General features: G+C 37.9%; 2 non-coding genes across 2 annotated transcripts; both read right to left on the minus strand.

Annotated features, from left to right (window-relative positions):
• Positions 1–6,859: 6,859 nt before the first annotated feature.
• On the minus strand, positions 6,860–6,931 carry trnat-ugu (transfer RNA threonine (anticodon UGU)). The gene has a single exon. It is a non-coding gene; the product is annotated as a tRNA-Thr (tRNA).
• Positions 6,932–13,274: 6,343 nt separating this feature from the next.
• trnat-ugu (transfer RNA threonine (anticodon UGU)) lies at positions 13,275–13,346 on the minus strand. The gene has a single exon. It is a non-coding gene; the product is annotated as a tRNA-Thr (tRNA).
• Positions 13,347–20,851: the final 7,505 nt, after the last annotated feature.

Genomic DNA, 20,851 nt, shown 5'->3' on the forward strand with positions numbered 1-20,851 from the left:
AGTTGATGAGTTGGCTAAAAGGTTAGTCCAGATTCAGTATTTTACCTATTAATAACTTCTTGAACCTTGATGTCCAATGTCAAACATATAGCAAATAAAACAGTCATGTTATCAGTCTCTGATACTGTGATGGGTATGTCTGAAAAGATACTGAAATTCCCAGGTCTAAAAACATTCTCAAATTCTCAAAATTCAGTCAAAACATTTTACATAACTTAGTTTTTAGCCCCAAACAATAAATAAGGAAACTCTGAACAAATTCTGAGATGACAGAGCAACATTTTTTCTGAATTCTGTGTGAATTAACAGTTTCACCCACAGGGATAAAGAAGTACAACCTGTTTGTTTGCTCATGTGCAGTCAGAAGCAATAAACCCGATAGTCAAACATTAATACTATTATATAATGTATCAAATAGAAATATTTGGAGACATTCTGGTCATTGGAGTCCAGCAGCCGCTTATACAAACATTCCTGTGTGTATTTTTTATTTTTTTTTCCTGAATAAAACCACAGGATATGAAAGCTTGATTTGTAGGGGAGGCTGCTGGATTCATGCAGTGAGAACAAGTGCTTGTTAGACGTTTCAAAAACAAATTATCATAGCGACAGAGTTGTGTAGCGAGTAATTGTCAAGAGCCGTGGCATCAAATTCATAGCGACTGTTAGACCTGTATCCATGGAGACTCAATCGCAAGCAGCAGTTTGTCCGAACTCCCCCTTTCTTCCTAATTTCTTCAAAGAGCGTGGTCAGCCTCCGTTGACGTGCTCTGACTGCACTGCTTCTGAACACTGCTGAAAATATTCACATCATCTGACCTTCTCTCCCTAATGTGGCTCTTCAATCGCCACAAAACGCTGCCAGAACTACTGCTCTGAAATGACATTATATCGTCATCATCCACCGGACTGTGTGTGTGAAGTTATTCCTGTCATATCAAAAAGTAAATTACTGAATTATTTTGGTAGTAATTTAAACATAAATTTAATAAATAACTTAATTAGGGAGCCCGGTAAGTGGGAAAGAGAGAGATAACTCACTGCTGCTCGTCTGTGGGGGATTCTACACCCAGCTGTTTAAACTGATGAATGAGCTTGTTGAGAATAATGGTGTTTTTGCAGGTTTTACAGAATTACTATGAATCACACAAAGGAGCTAATTCACCTTACAGTCAATCACAGCGCATTAAATAGTTTATTTTAAAAAGGAATCCTATAATTTTAACCTCTTTCTGTAGTATTATATCCCAAAAGACTTTGTTTTAAAATGGTATACCAGTCTGTACTTTCATAAAACAACAAGAACAGCAACATTTATAACACAGATTTTCATTTTTCCTGATGAAACGTCTGAACTCAGAACAGTTTGGGGGTATTTTCTGTCACATTTTTCTTCACTGTGGGCTCATTTTTCACAGCAATATAAAGTCCTGCACCTCTGTGGAAGCAGAACAACCGAGTTTAAAAGTGTCTTCTGTGCAGCATGACAAAGTTACAATGCCATAAATCACAAAAAGAAGAAAAACTGAAGTTGAATGTATTTTATGATTTATTTTGCAAACCTTGAAACAAAAACTGGACTCAGCATTTTGGGGCCCACAGGTGTTACCAATACTACAAAAATACGGCAACTTTATGCGATAGATATCGAACTTTTTGCATTTTTGCAAACTCTTCATCCATGGTTTCTTCTCTCTACTCTGCTCATCATCTTTAGAAAGATGTTTCACCAACAACCTGCTCCTCCATTCTCTGTTTTAGATCCATGCAGCATTTATTTTATGGATCAAATATGTTCTTTTCCCATCTAAATCGCTTTAATTTATTTTCTTTCTGCTCTGTGGAAACACTGCCTGCGGTTAAGCTGAAAAGTCAGGACTGTTGTGACGTAACTGTGTTGTTTTTAGCAGCATCCAATGCAAATATGTTATTTACGGTGAATTAATTGTTATGAATTATGATTATTAAATGACACAGGTAGGTATCACAATCATTAGCTAAGATTTGGAACATTTTTCTTTGATGATAATAGGGGATCTCACCATTCTTTCTGTTTTTACAGTTTCTGGTGATAAATGCTGTTGGAACATTCCTTTATAAATGGTCGGTGGATCTTGGAGTTCAGAGGGTCAAAGCACCACATACAAGCTTCAAGCTGCTGCACATTGGTTTCTACACTCCTCATGGTTTTAATGTGTTTCCTTTGACATTTGAACTACATCTGGTTGTCTCTTGCTCCTGAATGTCCTTACTGGGGAAAGCTCCAAATGATCTGGGATAAATAAAGCCGTCTGAATTGAGCTGAACATCGTCACAGGATTTAATAGCAAACCAGCAGCTTCCTGCAAAGAGGGAAAAACACAATTCAGGGGCAACATGTCATGAAAATTATTAGCAATAGTGGTGCAACAGGGAGTCAGTGACTGTAGTTGAATCTGCTGATGTGAACTGCTCAAAGGTAATGACAACACATGAAGCAGCAGCAATGACAACAACCGCTGGAGGTAAATAGGATGCTGTAGGGCACACAATTTCCAATGATTGCATCAAAAATTCTTTCAGTCAGTCACATCTGAAGACACATACTCTACCGGTCAAAAGCTTTAGAACGCTCCAGTTTTTTCCATTTTTTATTGAAATTCAAGTAGTTCAAGTCCAACGAATAGCTTGAAATGGTCCCAAGGTAAGTGGTGAACTGCCAGAGGTTAAAAAAAAGGTAAGGTTACCCAAAACTGAAAAATAATGTACATTTCAAATTTATATAAAAAGGCCTTTTTCAGGGAACAGAAATGGTTTAACAACTTAAAGCTGTTCTTCAGCAATGGAGGTTGATCAAGCCTTGAAAGTTGGTGCTACCAAATCCTACAGTTGTCCCAACTTTTCTAGATTCCTTCCAACCCCCTCTGTCTGCATAAAAATAGTGTTGGAACACTCCATGGAACCAGACCCTCCAGAGCATTATTTGAACAGTACTGAACTGCAGAAAGTAGTGTGTTGCTATAAAAATGGAGAGGAAAAAGCAATTAACAATCAAAGAGAGACAGGCCATCATAACACTTACATGTAAAAAGGTAGGTCTTTCCTACAGAGAAGAAAGTCAAGGTGTCAGTGAGTTCAGTTTTCTTCTCCATCAAAAGGCTCAGAAACTGGAGGAAACTCTGACAGGAAGAGGTCTGGAAGACCCAAAGCCACAACAGAATCAGAAGACCAGTTTCTGAGAGTCAGTAGCTTGGTGATAGGCAGCTCACAGGACAACAGTTTCAAGCACAGCTTAATAATGGTTGTAGTGAGAAGTCTCAGTTTCACCTGTGAAGAGAAAACGTGGAGGTGCAGGTTTGACAGGTGGAGTTGCAGCAGAAAGTCATTGCTAAGACGTTAGAATAGGAAAATGAGGCTTGCCTGGACCATGAAACACCACCAATGGACTACTGAAGACTGGAGGAAGGTGTTATGGACTGATGGATCTAAACTTGAAATCTTTGGTTCATCAGCAGGATTTTTGTAAGTTGTCAAATAGGAGAAAGGATGGTTCCTCAGTGTGTGACATCAACTGTCAAACATAGAGGAACAAGTGTGATGGTCTGTGGCTGTTTTTCTGGATCCAGGGTCGGTGACTTGTACAGAGTGAGAGGAACCCTGAACCAAAACGGCTACCACAGCATTCTGCAGCACCATGCAGTACCCTCTGGTATGCACCTAGTTGGTCAGGGGTTCATCCTACAGCAAGATAATGACCCAGAACATCAGTTCAAGCTATGCCAGAACTACCTCAGGAAGAAAGAACCAGATGGTAAGCTTGAAAACATGGAGTGGCAGCACAGTGTCCAGACTTCAACCCCATTCAGCTGGTTTGGGATAAACTGGACAGAAGAATGAAAGCAAAGCAACCTACAAGAACCACACATTTATGGGAACTTCTGCAACAGAGCTGGAAGAACTTTCTGAAGAATATTTTATTTCCATTGTAGAAAGAATGCCACGAGTGTGTTTAGCTGTTATATCTGCCAAAGGAGGTACTTTAATGAGTCCAAAGTTTAGAATACATTTTGGTTTCTACATTGATTTTTTTTTTAAGCTTCATTTCTTTTTTTGTTCTATGCTTTCATTTCAGAGGACAATGAAACATTAATATGCAGAATTTACAATAAAAATGGGAAAAATTGGGATGTTCTTAAACTTTTTGACCGGTAGTATATATGATGCTCATATTCTCACAGTGAGTTTGACTTACACGTTCCAGGAAAATCATTGTATTCGCATTGCCATGAATAAACAATCTATTTTCCACTTTACAGAAAAATAAGCTCCTTAAATCTGCAAAACTGCAACCTGAGAGTCATCATTTCCATCACTTTCACAGTAAACCAGTGTCAGACGTCTATATCTACGTCTGGTGAAATTACAAAGACAGACTCTGACTTTTAATGGGACCAGTAACCCCAAATGGGAAACAAATGAAGGCTTAGAAACACTGTTCTTCAGATGTAGCCCCCAGCAAATTGACTCATGTTTGGAAAAAAAAAAAAACAAATTAACTACCTTGGGGATGTAGAAAGAACATGTAAACCACACAGAGACATAACATGAACAAAGATCATCGTTTATCCTGTTCTTTTGCCCTAACACAAATCTTGTATGTTTACAAAACCCTCAAAAACATTAGAGATTTTAGTTGGTGTTCAGTCATAAGTAACTTAGGTTAATATAAACAGGAGAATATCTGCTGGGTCACTTGAATGTTTCTCTTTTGTAGCACCAGACTTACTTTAAAAATTGGCTAATAACTGTAATCCTAACCCTTTACCAGGCAGCTGTTAGAAATATCACCTGATGTTTTTTTAGTAGGTTAAATCAACAACGGGATAATAACACCTCATAGCTTTAGGGCCAAAACTGAGAAGAAACTCAACACTGTGTCCCTGAGGTCAGTGTCATATTTTACACTGACAGTTTTTACCTCTGTCCACCTGATAAAACCAGTAAATTAGAGAGTTAAAAACAGCCTGATAACAATAAATCAGTGACACTGATGTTATTGAACCATTTCCATCTCTTCAGTGAATGTGCCACTCTGCAGCCTTTTAAAAATGAAATATAGCCTGGACCTTGAGTGTGGAAAGAATGACCCCTATTCTGTTTTAACCTGCTCTGTCTACAGACTCTATTGAATAAATCAACAATTCTGTTCCTATTCTCATTTTTGGTTGCAACCCTCCTGAACTGGAATTCTCATGTTTTGTTTTGTTTTGTTTTGTTTTGTTTTTGTTATTTATTGGCCTCGAAAACCAAAAAAAAAGGGGGGGAAAAATAAATTGTTGCATTGAAACATGACATTTGACACATTTAATTCCATTTAAATAAGTCTATTCTTGTAACTTTTTTAGGCAAATCTTTAATAAAAAAAAAACTCATGACAGTTCTCGAGAGTTTAAACAATTTAAAACTTCATTTTAAGCTCCATTTTTGGCCTGGATGTGAAAGCTTTAATTACAGAAATACAGTCTCCTATCAGGCTTCTAAATTTGCTGGCTGAGTTTACATGATAGAAGCTATCCTGAATAATGAGAAAAACTAAATAGTGCACATCTACTGATGATGAGTATCAGCTTGCTAATTAACTCATAAAATGTAAGCACTTCAATGAGTTTTCACGCTTGCTGAAGCGACGGCTGCTCTCGGATCAATCTTGTACCCATTAACGATGATTTTGAAGGTGCTTTGGTGTCAGCACTTTTTTGTAGAGGCTTTGGAGTTTGATCTTATGAATTAATTGTGTTTAATGTTTGAAATGTTTAATCTTGTGTCTTTTTTCTTTTAACATTGATGTAACCCAACACATCTTTGGCCTGCTCTGGGACTACAGGTGGAAATTAGCACTTGTGCTATAACCTGGCATAATGCATCTCTCCCCACGGGGTTAATGTTGTTTGTGCGCTGTCCCATGAATCAAATAAATAAATAAAAAAAAAAAAAAAAAAAAAGCAGAAGTGATATAAATATTGTTCTCCACTTCACATCATGTGTGGCCCAAACACTACATGGAAACCACTTTTTACCTTTCCAGAGATTCATCCCATAATTAATCTCCAGTATCAGAATCACGTATTAGTTAAGTTCTGTGATCGGATGGAAGCTTCTCAGCTTTACTCAGCTTTATTTTTATTTATTTCTAACCATGGTTTATAGGATTTGAACAGTTTGTTTGTTTGTTTGTTGTAACTACGTTCATGGATTATAAGGATTCTTTTTCCTGCAGTTGGACTTAAAATGATTATCTCAGGAAGAAGAAGAAGAAAAACTCCCCATATGAAGCTTATTTGCATGTGGTTATTTCCCTCCGGTGGAAGTTAACGCATCGCCATGGCAACCCCCATGCATTCTTAATGTGGTCTAAATTTGTGTCTCTTATTGGATATTTAATCAAATTTTAATTAACAATCTACTCAACGGACTCTAATTAACACTTTAGCAGTGTGTTTGCAGCTCCTTGTCTGTAACTGTTTCTGGGTTACTGTAATTCCACTGAACTGTAATCTAATTACACTGTATAAACTGCTGTTGCATCATGCTGTTTTCTACCCAAATTATGGCTTACAGTAGGAGAATTAACATATTCCATTTCATATTTGTTGTGGTTCTATAAATGGAGGGAGGAAGTGTTCTTCTTACACTTCAAAGTAAAAGCATGGCTATTCAAGGAACACCTGCTGTTGGTGGTGGCTTCAGAAAGGACCAAAACTGTAATGACATCAGCTCATACAGCTTTGGTAAACCCAACACTGAATCCACTTACAACAATTTTAGGATGAGCTTTCACACTAAAAGCATTGAACATTTACCAAAAAAGTTCAGAACTTACAGGCATAGATGGGGATCAAACCCATGATCTTTGGTTTACAAGACCAATGCCTTACCACTGGACCACCACACCCTGCTCAGAATGTCTTCTTTGTCCTTTTTTTGGGGGGGGTGTTTCTATATTAAATGGACACATTCTATGTTGCCGTGATTTCTGATCATCAATAACTAATAAAGAAAGGCTGCATTTCTTAAAAAAAAAAAAAAAAAAAATGCTGCATTTCCAACAGGGCCATATGTAGGAAGGAACTGCCTTGGCTATTTACTTTAGCTGATATACAAGTAATGATAAACTGCAACACTGGGCCCAGCTTATCACATCATCAAAATGTCTCTCTTAAACTAAATGTTGTAATAAAGGCTGCTTCACATTGTACATTGCTACAAAAAAACTCATTTTGTGTAGAAAATGAGATTTTGTTCATATGTGGTACACTGAAATAACTTCATTGTCCAAAGACTGAATGAGGACTGAAAAACACCTTCAGACTCTGCTCATGAAAATGAGTATATTTCATTTACTACAAGGTTTACATAAGTCAAATAACTTTCCAAATGTTCAAAATTGTTTTTTATACGTCTTTTACACTGACAGTTTCTTTTGTAAAAATGTGTGTATGTTATTTGACCCTCTGACACCAACTGAAAGTAATGTTAACATAACATCCACATCATCTCATAATGTGACTGTAGGTTCTATTTTTCTGAATGCCAACTGCTGTCATATAGTCATAGTTTGTATCGTTTGTTCATGAGCTTCTATTCATTGACAGAAAATGTAAAAACTTCATCATACTAGGTTTTAGTGCAGTGTTTGCAGTAAAACATCCATTATTATCTATACACCGCTTAATCCTCACTAGGGTCGCGGGGGGTGCTGGAGCCTATCCCAGCTGACTCGGGCGAAGGCAGGGGACACCCTAGACAGGTCACCAGTCTGTCGCAGGGCCACATACAAAGACAAACAATCACTCTCACATTCACACCTACGGGCAATTTAGAGTAATCAATTAACCTCAGCATATTTTTGGACTGTGGGAGGAAGCCGGAGTACCCGGAGAGAACCCACGCATGCACAGGGAGAACATGCAAACTCCATGCAGAAAGATCCCGGGAAAGCCGGGACGCGAACCAGGGATCTTCTAGCTGCAAGGCGAAAGTGCTAACCACTACGCCACTGTGCAGCCCCTTGCAGTAAAACAACAAGAACAGCAACATTTATAACACAGATTTTCATTTTTCCTGATGAAACGTCTGAACTCAGAACAGTTTGGGGGTATTTTCTGTCACATTTTTCTTCACTGTGGGCTCATTTTTCACAGCAATATAAAGTCCTGCACCTCTGTGGAAGCAGAACAACCGAGTTTAAAAGTGTCTTCTGTGCAGCATGACAAAGTTACAATGCCATAAATCACAAAAAGAAGAAAAACTGAAGTTGAATGTATTTTATGATTTATTTTGCAAACCTTGAAACAAAAACTGGACTCAGCATTTTGGGGCCCACAGGTGTTACCAATACTACAAAAATACGGCAACTTTATGCGATAGATATCGAACTTTTTGCATTTTTGCAAACTCTTCATCCATGGTTTCTTCTCTCTACTCTGCTCATCATCTTTAGAAAGATGTTTCACCAACAACCTGCTCCTCCATTCTCTGTTTTAGATCCATGCAGCATTTATTTTATGGATCAAATATGTTCTTTTCCCATCTAAATCGCTTTAATTTATTTTCTTTCTGCTCTGTGGAAACACTGCCTGCGGTTAAGCTGAAAAGTCAGGACTGTTGTGACGTAACTGTGTTGTTTTTAGCAGCATCCAATGCAAATATGTTATTTACGGTGAATTAATTGTTATGAATTATGATTATTAAATGACACAGGTAGGTATCACAATCATTAGCTAAGATTTGGAACATTTTTCTTTGATGATAATAGGGGATCTCACCATTCTTTCTGTTTTTACAGTTTCTGGTGATAAATGCTGTTGGAACATTCCTTTATAAATGGTCGGTGGATCTTGGAGTTCAGAGGGTCAAAGCACCACATACAAGCTTCAAGCTGCTGCACATTGGTTTCTACACTCCTCATGGTTTTAATGTGTTTCCTTTGACATTTGAACTACATCTGGTTGTCTCTTGCTCCTGAATGTCCTTACTGGGGAAAGCTCCAAATGATCTGGGATAAATAAAGCCGTCTGAATTGAGCTGAACATCGTCACAGGATTTAATAGCAAACCAGCAGCTTCCTGCAAAGAGGGAAAAACACAATTCAGGGGCAACATGTCATGAAAATTATTAGCAATAGTGGTGCAACAGGGAGTCAGTGACTGTAGTTGAATCTGCTGATGTGAACTGCTCAAAGGTAATGACAACACATGAAGCAGCAGCAATGACAACAACCGCTGGAGGTAAATAGGATGCTGTAGGGCACACAATTTCCAATGATTGCATCAAAAATTCTTTCAGTCAGTCACATCTGAAGACACATACTCTACCGGTCAAAAGCTTTAGAACGCTCCAGTTTTTTCCATTTTTTATTGAAATTCAAGTAGTTCAAGTCCAACGAATAGCTTGAAATGGTCCCAAGGTAAGTGGTGAACTGCCAGAGGTTAAAAAAAAGGTAAGGTTACCCAAAACTGAAAAATAATGTACATTTCAAATTTATATAAAAAGGCCTTTTTCAGGGAACAGAAATGGTTTAACAACTTAAAGCTGTTCTTCAGCAATGGAGGTTGATCAAGCCTTGAAAGTTGGTGCTACCAAATCCTACAGTTGTCCCAACTTTTCTAGATTCCTTCCAACCCCCTCTGTCTGCATAAAAATAGTGTTGGAACACTCCATGGAACCAGACCCTCCAGAGCATTATTTGAACAGTACTGAACTGCAGAAAGTAGTGTGTTGCTATAAAAATGGAGAGGAAAAAGCAATTAACAATCAAAGAGAGACAGGCCATCATAACACTTACATGTAAAAAGGTAGGTCTTTCCTACAGAGAAGAAAGTCAAGGTGTCAGTGAGTTCAGTTTTCTTCTCCATCAAAAGGCTCAGAAACTGGAGGAAACTCTGACAGGAAGAGGTCTGGAAGACCCAAAGCCACAACAGAATCAGAAGACCAGTTTCTGAGAGTCAGTAGCTTGGTGATAGGCAGCTCACAGGACAACAGTTTCAAGCACAGCTTAATAATGGTTGTAGTGAGAAGTCTCAGTTTCACCTGTGAAGAGAAAACGTGGAGGTGCAGGTTTGACAGGTGGAGTTGCAGCAGAAAGTCATTGCTAAGACGTTAGAATAGGAAAATGAGGCTTGCCTGGACCATGAAACACCACCAATGGACTACTGAAGACTGGAGGAAGGTGTTATGGACTGATGGATCTAAACTTGAAATCTTTGGTTCATCAGCAGGATTTTTGTAAGTTGTCAAATAGGAGAAAGGATGGTTCCTCAGTGTGTGACATCAACTGTCAAACATAGAGGAACAAGTGTGATGGTCTGTGGCTGTTTTTCTGGATCCAGGGTCGGTGACTTGTACAGAGTGAGAGGAACCCTGAACCAAAACGGCTACCACAGCATTCTGCAGCACCATGCAGTACCCTCTGGTATGCACCTAGTTGGTCAGGGGTTCATCCTACAGCAAGATAATGACCCAGAACATCAGTTCAAGCTATGCCAGAACTACCTCAGGAAGAAAGAACCAGATGGTAAGCTTGAAAACATGGAGTGGCAGCACAGTGTCCAGACTTCAACCCCATTCAGCTGGTTTGGGATAAACTGGACAGAAGAATGAAAGCAAAGCAACCTACAAGAACCACACATTTATGGGAACTTCTGCAACAGAGCTGGAAGAACTTTCTGAAGAATATTTTATTTCCATTGTAGAAAGAATGTCACGAGTGTGTTTAGCTGTTATATCTGCCAAAGGAGGTACTTTAATGAGTCCAAAGTTTAGAATACATTTTGGTTTCTACATTGATTTTTTTTTTAAGCTTCATTTCTTTTTTTGTTCTATGCTTTCATTTCAGAGGACAATGAAACATTAATATGCAGAATTTACAATAAAAATGGGAAAAATTGGGATGTTCTTAAACTTTTTGACCGGTAGTATATATGATGCTCATATTCTCACAGTGAGTTTGACTTACACGTTCCAGGAAAATCATTGTATTCGCATTGCCATGAATAAACAATCTATTTTCCACTTTACAGAAAAATAAGCTCCTTAAATCTGCAAAACTGCAACCTGAGAGTCATCATTTCCATCACTTTCACAGTAAACCAGTGTCAGACGTCTATATCTACGTCTGGTGAAATTACAAAGACAGACTCTGACTTTTAATGGGACCAGTAACCCCAAATGGGAAACAAATGAAGGCTTAGAAACACTGTTCTTCAGATGTAGCCCCCAGCAAATTGACTCATGTTTGGAAAAAAAAAAAAAACAAATTAACTACCTTGGGGATGTAGAAAGAACATGTAAACCACACAGAGACATAACATGAACAAAGATCATCGTTTATCCTGTTCTTTTCCGCTAACACACTACTGGTTGTTAAACATCTTGTATGTTTCCAAAACCCTCAAAAACATTACAGATTTTAGTTGGTGTTCAGTCATAAGTAACTTAGGTTAATATAAACAGGAGAATATCTGCTGGGTCACTTGAATATTTCTCTTTTGTAGCACCAGACTTACTTTAAAAATTGGCTAATAACTGTAATCCTAACCCTTTACCAGGCAGCTGTTAGAAATATCACCTGATTTTTTTTTAGTGGGTTAAATCAACAACGGGATAATAACACCTCATAGCTTTAGGGCCAAAACTGAGAAGAAACTCAACACTGTGTCCCTGAGGTCAGTGTCATATTTTACACTGACAGTTTTTACCTCTGTCCACCTGATAAAACCAGTAAATTAGAGAGTTAAAAACAGCCTGATAACAATAAATCAGTGACACTGATGTTATTGAACCATTTCCATCTCTTCAGTGAATGTGCCACTCTGCAGCCTTTTAAAAATGAAATATAGCCTGGACCTTGAGTGTGGAAAGAATGACCCCTATTCTGTTTTAACCTGCTCTGTCTACAGACTCTATTGAATAAATCAACAATTCTGTTCCTATTCTCATTTTTGGTTGCAACCCTCCTGAACTGGAATTCTCATGTTTTGTTTTGTTTTGTTTTGTTTTGTTTTTGTTATTTATTGGCCTCGAAAACCAAAAAAAAGGGGGGGGGAAAATAAATTGTTGCATTGAAACATGACATTTGACACATTTAATTCCATTTAAATAAGTCTATTCTTGTAACTTTTTTAGGCAAATCTTTAATAAAAAAAAACTCATGACAGTTCTCGAGAGTTTAAACAATTTAAAACTTCATTTTAAGCTCCATTTTTGGCCTGGATGTGAAAGCTTTAATTACAGAAATACAGTCTCCTATCAGGCTTCTAAATTTGCTGGCTGAGTTTACATGATAGAAGCTATCCTGAATAATGAGAAAAACTAAATAGTGCACATCTACTGATGATGAGTATCAGCTTGCTAATTAACTCATAAGTGATATAAATATTGTTCTCCACTTCACATCATGTGTGGCCCAAACACTACATGGAAACCACTTTTTACCTTTCCAGAGATTCATCCCATAATTAATCTCCAGTATCAGAATCACGTATTAGTTAAGTTCTGTGATCGGATGGAAGCTTCTCAGCTTTACTCAGCTTTATTTTTATTTATTTCTAACCATGGTTTATAGGATTTGAACAGTTTGTTTGTTTGTTTGTTGTAACTACGTTCATGGATTATAAGGATTCTTTTTCCTGCAGTTGGACTTAAAATGATTATCTCAGGAAGAAGAAGAAGAAAAACTCCCCATATGAAGCTTATTTGCATGTGGTTATTTCCCTCCGGTGGAAGTTAACGCATCGCCATGGCAACCCCCATGCATTCTTAATGTGGTCTAAATTTGTGTCTCTTATTGGATATTTAATCAAATTTTAATTAACAATCTACTCAACGGACTCTAATTAACACTTTAGCAGTGTGTTTGCAGCTCCTTGTCTGTAACTGTTTCTGGGTTACTGTAATTCCACTGAACTGTAATCTAATTACACCGTATAAACTGCTGTTGCATCATGCTGTTTTCTACCCAAATTATGGCTTACAGTAGGAGAATTAACATATTCCATTTCATATTTGTTGTGGTTCTATAAATGGAGGGAGGAAGTGTTCTTCTTACACTTCAAAGTAAAAGCATGGCTATTCAAGGAACACCTGCTGTTGGTGGTGGCTTCAGAAAGGACCAAAACTGTAATGACATCAGCTCATACAGCTTTGGTAAACCCAACACTGAATCCACTTACAACAATTTTAGGATGAGCTTTCACACTAAAAGCATTGAACATTTACCAAAAAAGTTCAGAACTTACAGGCATAGATGGGGATCAAACCCATGATCTTTGGTTTACAAGACCAATGCCTTACCACTGGACCACCACACCCTGCTCAGAATGTCTTCTTTGTCCTTTTTTTGGGGGGGGTGTTTCTATATTAAATGGACACATTCTATGTTGCCGTGATTTCTGATCATCAATAACTAATAAAGAAAGGCTGCATTTCTTAAAAAAAAAAAAAATGCTGCATTTCCAACAGGGCCATATGTAGGAAGGAACTGCCTTGGCTATTTACTTTAGCTGATATACAAGTAATGATAAACTGCAACACTGGGCCCAGCTTATCACATCATCAAAATGTCTCTCTTAAACTAAATGTTGTAATAAAGGCTGCTTCACATTGTACATTGCTACAAAAAAACTCATTTTGTGTAGAAAATGAGATTTTGTTCATATGTGGTACACTGAAATAACTTCATTGTCCAAAGACTGAATGAGGACTGAAAAACACCTTCAGACTCTGCTCATGAAAATGAGTATATTTCATTTACTACAAGGTTTACATAAGTCAAATAACTTTCCAAATGTTCAAAATTGTTTTTTATACGTCTTTTACACTGACAGTTTCTTTTGTAAAAATGTGTGTATGTTATTTGACCCTCTGACACCAACTGAAAGTAATGTTAACATAACATCCACATCATCTCATAATGTGACTGTAGGTTCTATTTTTCTGAATGCCAACTGCTGTCATATAGTCATAGTTTGTATCGTTTGTTCATGAGCTTCTATTCATTGACAGAAAATGTAAAAACTTCATCATACTAGGTTTTAGTGCAGTGTTTGCAGTAAAACATTGGTTGTTAATATATATTTTTAATGCCACCTGCTATTCATTCCGATAAACCAGTTTCTAATAGTCACATCAATAGTGGTTTGGCTGCACAGTGGGTTGGTGGTTAGCAGCGTCGCCTTGCAGCTACAAGATCCCCGGTTTGTGTCCCGACCTTCCTGGGATCTTTCTGCCTGGAGTTTCCATGTTCTCCTTGCTGGGTTTGTCACACTAGGTGAGGATGGAAGAATACCAGCAATGTATTTGTTTCCACTGTTAAAAAGAATGAAATGCAGCAGTTGTTTAATTTAAAATATCTCCAAACTGGTGAAAAACTCCAAACTGGTGAAAAAAGCCCAGCAGAGGATGTTCTTCCTGAGGAAGCTGAAGCAGGCTGGTCTGGCTCCACAACTGCTCAGAAACTTCTACAGAAGCACCATGGAGAGCATCCTCTGCCAGGGCTGCACAGTGTGGTACAGTTCCTGCACAGCAAAATCAGACCATCTGCATGGATGTCAGACACCCAGGACACAGTCTGTTTGTCCCCCTGCCATCAGGGAGGAGGTACAGGGCCATCAAAACATGAACTAGCTTCTTCCCCCTAACCCTAACCCTAACCCTAATGCCAACAAAGTTTCGTTGTAGAAATGCAATGACAATAAATATCCCTGAATCCTTGAATCCTACATACCGGTGGAAGAGATGGAAACAGAACTACAGTCTTCCCTGAGACCAGGCTTCTTGTTTTTCTCTTTATTTTGATGCAGAATTCTGAATCACTTGTTAAATTGCCATCCACCTGACTTGTTTGCACTTAAAAGAAAACTTAGTAGAAACACTGGCTATTAAGAAGGAATAAATGTAATAAAATGACATTGCCAAACGGTAAAGCAGAAGATGAAACTCGATGGAAACAGATTTCTTGAATACACTTTGATGTTTCAGTGCCGCCTCTGCTCCTTCTACTGCAGACAAATCATTTATATCCTGTTGCCATTCGCCATCATGTTAACCGCCTCCACTCCACTAAATTGGCCAAAAAATAAAGTGAAGAAGACCACTGGTGTGGAGGTGGGTGCACAAATGCAACATCCCCGGCCCTTGTTACATCACTTACACATTAAAATGAGAGAAAACGCACATGCAGTCCTAAGTGTGAACTGGAATGAAACACTGCTTTATTCTCTTCACACTCATGTTTTGTTTTTTTTGTTTTTTTTGAAACTGTAGCACATTTATTGTCCCTGGAAAGACATGAATTAAATTTCAGAGGTTTAATGGAGAGCTAACCACTGTGGAGGACCTTCAGTACGTCTGTAGGTATCTCCAGGCCTTTTCACAGGGCTAATTGTTACTTCTGCTGGGAACTTCAAACACATGTAATGGACGGGTGATAATTGCCTGAGTCCAAAACTGACAAATTCCTGATTCCTCTCCATCCTCATTCTGTTTCTTCTTCAATTAACATAACTGGCAGCTCCATCATGACCCATCCACACACTGATGAGTCTTCACAGCCGACTGTGGAAAAGTCAGAAGGTGGCAATGAAGGCAGCTCTGATGTCCTGGACCCAGTCAGAGCACCGTTGCGTCTCAGTGTCTTACTGCAGTTTATCCGCCTTTAAATGGAGATTAAACACTCTGGACAAATGATTTAAAGTTTGACAAACCTCCACAAACATCTGTCTGTCTCAGCTTGAATTAAACCCTTTTTTCTCAGCTCTGTGTGGAGACCTTAAAGAATGAAGTCAATTAAAATTATTTATAAGCTGCTGACCTCTGGGTGTTGTGGTGTAAATTCCCAGCACAGTTCAGTTAAGCCCCATCGAGGAGACAAAAACAAGACGCTCACCAAAGAGTTTCCATTTACATCCAGGACATTCTCAGATAGAATTAAACCTAAATCAATTCCAGCAAGTTTGAATATGTTTCATTTAGATGTTCTTTAAAGCTAATGTTAGATGGACATGTAGAATTAGGATCGCAGACTGTTGGTTCAAAGGGAATCCAAAGGAAACTGGATTTGTTGGGTTTCATTCCATAGTTTTCAACTTAGAATGCAAGGTGCTTTGATTACCTAAACAACACTGAATTTAATTGATTATGTTTTATTTTCTGAAGATGGAATTCTCAGCCAAACCAGCTGTAAATACATTTCGAGCTCCTGATTATTTCAAAAACAGTGCATTTTCAGTTTTATGAGTTTTTGAAATACAACTGTGACTTTTTTTGATTAAAATATGATTAACACTGTACTTATGATGAACATACAGGACAATTGATTAACTTAAAGCTGCAGCCATTGATTTTTTTGGCCACTTGGGGGCAGCAAAATCACCTGAACGCAACACATGACAAATTACCACATAAAGTTATATCAAACAGCATTAGCATGAATCTAGAGTTCTGTTTTTAACCAGCTGATACATAGAAGTCTGCTATTCATCCTCTTCTAGCTGTTTCTGGTCTCTCATTAACTTCTGATAGAAATATATGCTTCTTTATTTGGTAAATAATTCATTATCTTTAGCAGCTAGTCTCTGTCTGCTGTTTGCTGTTCAGTGAATTTAGAAACTGTGAGATCTGTGAGAGCTTCCAGACTACAAAACCACAGCAGCATTGTAAAAAGAAAAGGGCTGTGCAGAGTCGGGTGATAATTATCTGTGCAGCTTTAAAGGCGAGTGAAAGTTCAACCTTTGCTTGTCCCTTTTAGAAAGAAAAATGTCATGATTATCTTCATTCTATGTCCAATTAGATGGAAGAAACTGCAATAACTGAACATTAACATCACTCAGTAATATGATGCAACACTTCTAGGGATAAGTCAGCTGAATATAAATAGCCAAACCACACATCGATTGTCCTGTCATGGTTCCAATATATTAAAGCTTGTTTCATTTCAGTGCCACGAATCACTGAAACCAGATCAAGCTAATGATTCATTATTTAAGAAACTATTTCTGTTCACACTGTCAGCTCAATGCTGTACAAAGGATGATTTTTTATGCTCAGTTCAACTTGCAATCATTATGACTGACTGAGTGAAGTTATCTGTAGATCAGCTCTGTGTGGTCACCGTCCACTTTCACAGTTAGATTTTCATGCTTATTTTCCTTATAGCCATACTAATATGGATAGTTTAGAACAATCTGCTTGGCAAATGACAAGAAGTTGCTTAGAGCTCTGCAAAGCACCTAATGTCTGCATATATTTCTTGCAAAAAATAGTAAAGGAATGCAGTGAGATGCATAGTAATATCAATAAAATGGTATTTGATCCAATACATCTACCAAACATTTCACTGTAACTTCACTCATCGCATGTTTCATAACTCGCTCTGATGGATCATCATTTTCTGTTTCTACAAATTTTACTGGAAATTGTCATTTTTCTCTAACTGTGTACTCACTGTGGTTGAATCCTCCTCCTTATTGGAATTTTCACATTGGGTTGTGTTACCATCAGTCATTTATAAAACCAGGTTAACTACTAAAACCACGTCATGCTGAATTTTACAAGTTTCAGATTACAAGATATTATTGCTAGCATCATGATACATTCACTTTCTTATGTCAACACATGAATCCTATTCATGAAAACTCAGCTCATTCCACCACTGCAGCGACTTTAGGTTCCAGTTAGTACCACTGACTGACACTAATGAACCAAAATATTACTACGAGCACAGTCTAATATGTCTTGTTTCTTGTTTCCCTGAACATACTGTTACTGATTCATTATTAAAATAATGAAAACTAACTAAAACAATATTGCTTGTGTATATACATACATACATACTATCCATATATATATATATATATATATATATATATATATATATATATATATATATATATATATATATATATATATATATATATATATATATATATATATATATATATATAATGCCATGCATATGAACATGAACAGAGTTCTAGACATATCTCTCCATCAGCTGTTCAGAGAAGACTGACCAATCAGGCCGTTATGGTCAAATAGTTGCTAAGAAACCACTACTAAGGAAAAGCAACAAGCAGAAAGATTTGTTTGGGCCAAGAAACCCAAGGAATGGACAATAGAACAGTGGAAATCTGGGCTTTGATCTGATGAGTCCAAATCTGAGATCTTTAATTCCACCAGCTGTGTTTTTGTGAGACCAGAAAAGGGGAACGGATGGTCTCTACATGCATGGTTCCCATCATGAAGCATGGAGGAGGAGGAGGAGGTGTGATGGTGCTTTGCTGGTGACACTGTTGGGGATTTTTTCCAAATTGCAGGAACACTGAACCAGCATGACTACCACAGCATCATGCAGTAACATGCCATCCCATCCGGTTTAGTTGGACCATCCTTTATTTTTCAACAGGACAATGACCCCAAACACACCTCCAGGCTGTGGAAGGACTATCTGACCAAGAAGGAGAGTGATGGAGTGCTGCTTAGGTCAGATGACCTGGCCTCCACAGTCTCCTGACCTAAACCCAATCCAGACGATTTGGGATGAGACAGATTTCTGAATTAAATTCAATGAGAATCAAACAAGGACCTGAGACAAATGGCAAACATGTAGGAAGTAGTCGACATTTAAAAAACAGCGAGCTAATGTCAGACAACTGACATAGATGAAATGTTGAGGATAGAATCACCAGAAATCAGGTCTGAATGAATTAGAAGCTGCTGGAAGACACGTGTTATATCTGAGTTGAGAGGCTGCCATGAAGAAAGAAGCTTTTCCAGATAGACATCAGAAGTGTTAAAGAAATGGTTAAGTCTGGCTAGAGCTAAAGTTTTAGACAGGTCTCCTTAAATTCCTGATTAAAAATAGTGGACTGTGCTTAAGAAACAGGTCTGTTTTGACTGTAGGTCTTTTGCTATAATTGATGGAACTGTAACCTCCATCTGAAACTCAGTTTAGTAAAACCAGCTCAGATTTCTCAGCTTAATTCAGCAATTATCTTGCTACCCCAGGCTTTTTAAACCAACATCATTATTGCCATTTAACAGTCATTTTACACCATAAATGTGACTTTCTTTGAAAGGCCAGTATGGCTCTAGAAGGTGAAACATCTGGTTTCAGGATGAGTTCAGCTGGATGTGCTTCAGCAGCTGTTTGGGTGTACTAGCTTTACAGTTAACACGCTCCAGGAGGCCGTTCCTCATACAGTTTCCCATAAACAGCATTTTGCATGCATTAAAGTAGCAAGCTTAGGCAATGTAATCAACTATGTTCAAGATGTCGGAACGTATTTTTTTATACCAACATTAGAGCTCCCTCCGAAGTACAGAGTGTGTTTTCCGAGATGTAAACAAACCCCCAGCCTCCCAACAAATTGAAAGTAAATAGTTTTTGGGGAAGGAAATCTAGCTGTAAATCATGCTGTTGTTGTTTTCTGCAGCTCATATTCCCTGAATATCTGAGCACTTAAGATGCTTCAGTGAAAACAGCAGAACATTCTAATGAGGATTCAGTGATGGTGTGTATGCATGGACATCTGCTGGAAACATGGTCAGACACACGATCTCAAGGACATCTATTATGTTGCTGTAGCTTTTGTATTTTTAAATCAAATGACAGTAAACTATATCCACTTTTCCTGGTCTTTATAAATACATAATACCAGTAATTATGTAACCAGACACTTCCTTCTGAGCCCTCCCTTTGCTGGTGCACCGTAAACTGTAATAACTTCCGGCCATTCAATTCCCATGCTGTCTGTTAGAGTGGGAGGTCTGCTGATGACCTTATGATTTTGTAATTAGTATGTGCATTATGCGGTGGGTTGGCTGTGTGAGTGTGTGTGACACAATGCAGAGGATGTGACGGTTCGCGCTGAGTGTGGGTGTGTGTTTACAAGAGCGATCTCAAGTGTTACAAGCACTATCTGGTGGTCCACAGATGGGCTACTTCCCACTGCGTCTGTGTGTGTTGTGTTTATGAGAAACAAGTGTTAAGTACAGCTCGTGCAACGTTCTGCCCACTGTGTGTGTGATGATAATTCTTACAGCTCATGTTAGACACTTGCCACGGTCTTATTAAACACAGAAAAGAATGCTATCACACCGTGCAGCGACATAACAGCAATTAATCTAGTGTAGTCTTGATTCTGCAGTAAATAACAGTTCTCCACAGTAGACTTTTTACCACATACAACAATTATCATCATCATTTCTGTATTCTAGATTTAATGATATATTAAAGGAGCACTGACATTTGGGACAATATGTTTGATTGTTGTCTAACACCACAGCCAGATGAGAACATCAAAATACATTTCATCAGTGTGTCTGCTGCAGTGAACGGTCATCGAGCTGCTCACCTAAAATGCCAGGAGTGTGTCCTAATGTGTGCTGTTGTTCTCTCAAATATTTACTCTCCTTACAGAGGAAAACAATCGGTGACTTTAAGTTCAACTTCACAGTTCACAGGTAACGTGCTAACATACTAATTAAAATTCGCAACATGTGTTCTTAGGTCAACATATGCACGTCAACATTTACTAATTACCATTTTCAACAAAGGCTAGCTCCACCTTTTTTAATCAACATTTTACCAGAGTTCAAATCTCAGTTTAGCATGTTAAGATTTCCTACAGTATTTTTTTTTTTAGCAAAGCTGACTACTGTAGTTTATTTTATGAACAAGTTAACATTTACTAATTATCATTTCTTGTTCTATTTCTTGTCAGCATTTCCATAAAAATTGAATTCTAAATTCAGCATTGAGCATTCTAACCATTGCTAATTAACATTTCAATCAAACTTCACTTACCATCTAGCT

This window comes from Amphiprion ocellaris, chromosome 13 (genome assembly GCF_022539595.1).
Source record: "Amphiprion ocellaris isolate individual 3 ecotype Okinawa chromosome 13, ASM2253959v1, whole genome shotgun sequence".
Classification (NCBI taxonomy): Eukaryota; Metazoa; Chordata; class Actinopteri; family Pomacentridae; genus Amphiprion; species Amphiprion ocellaris.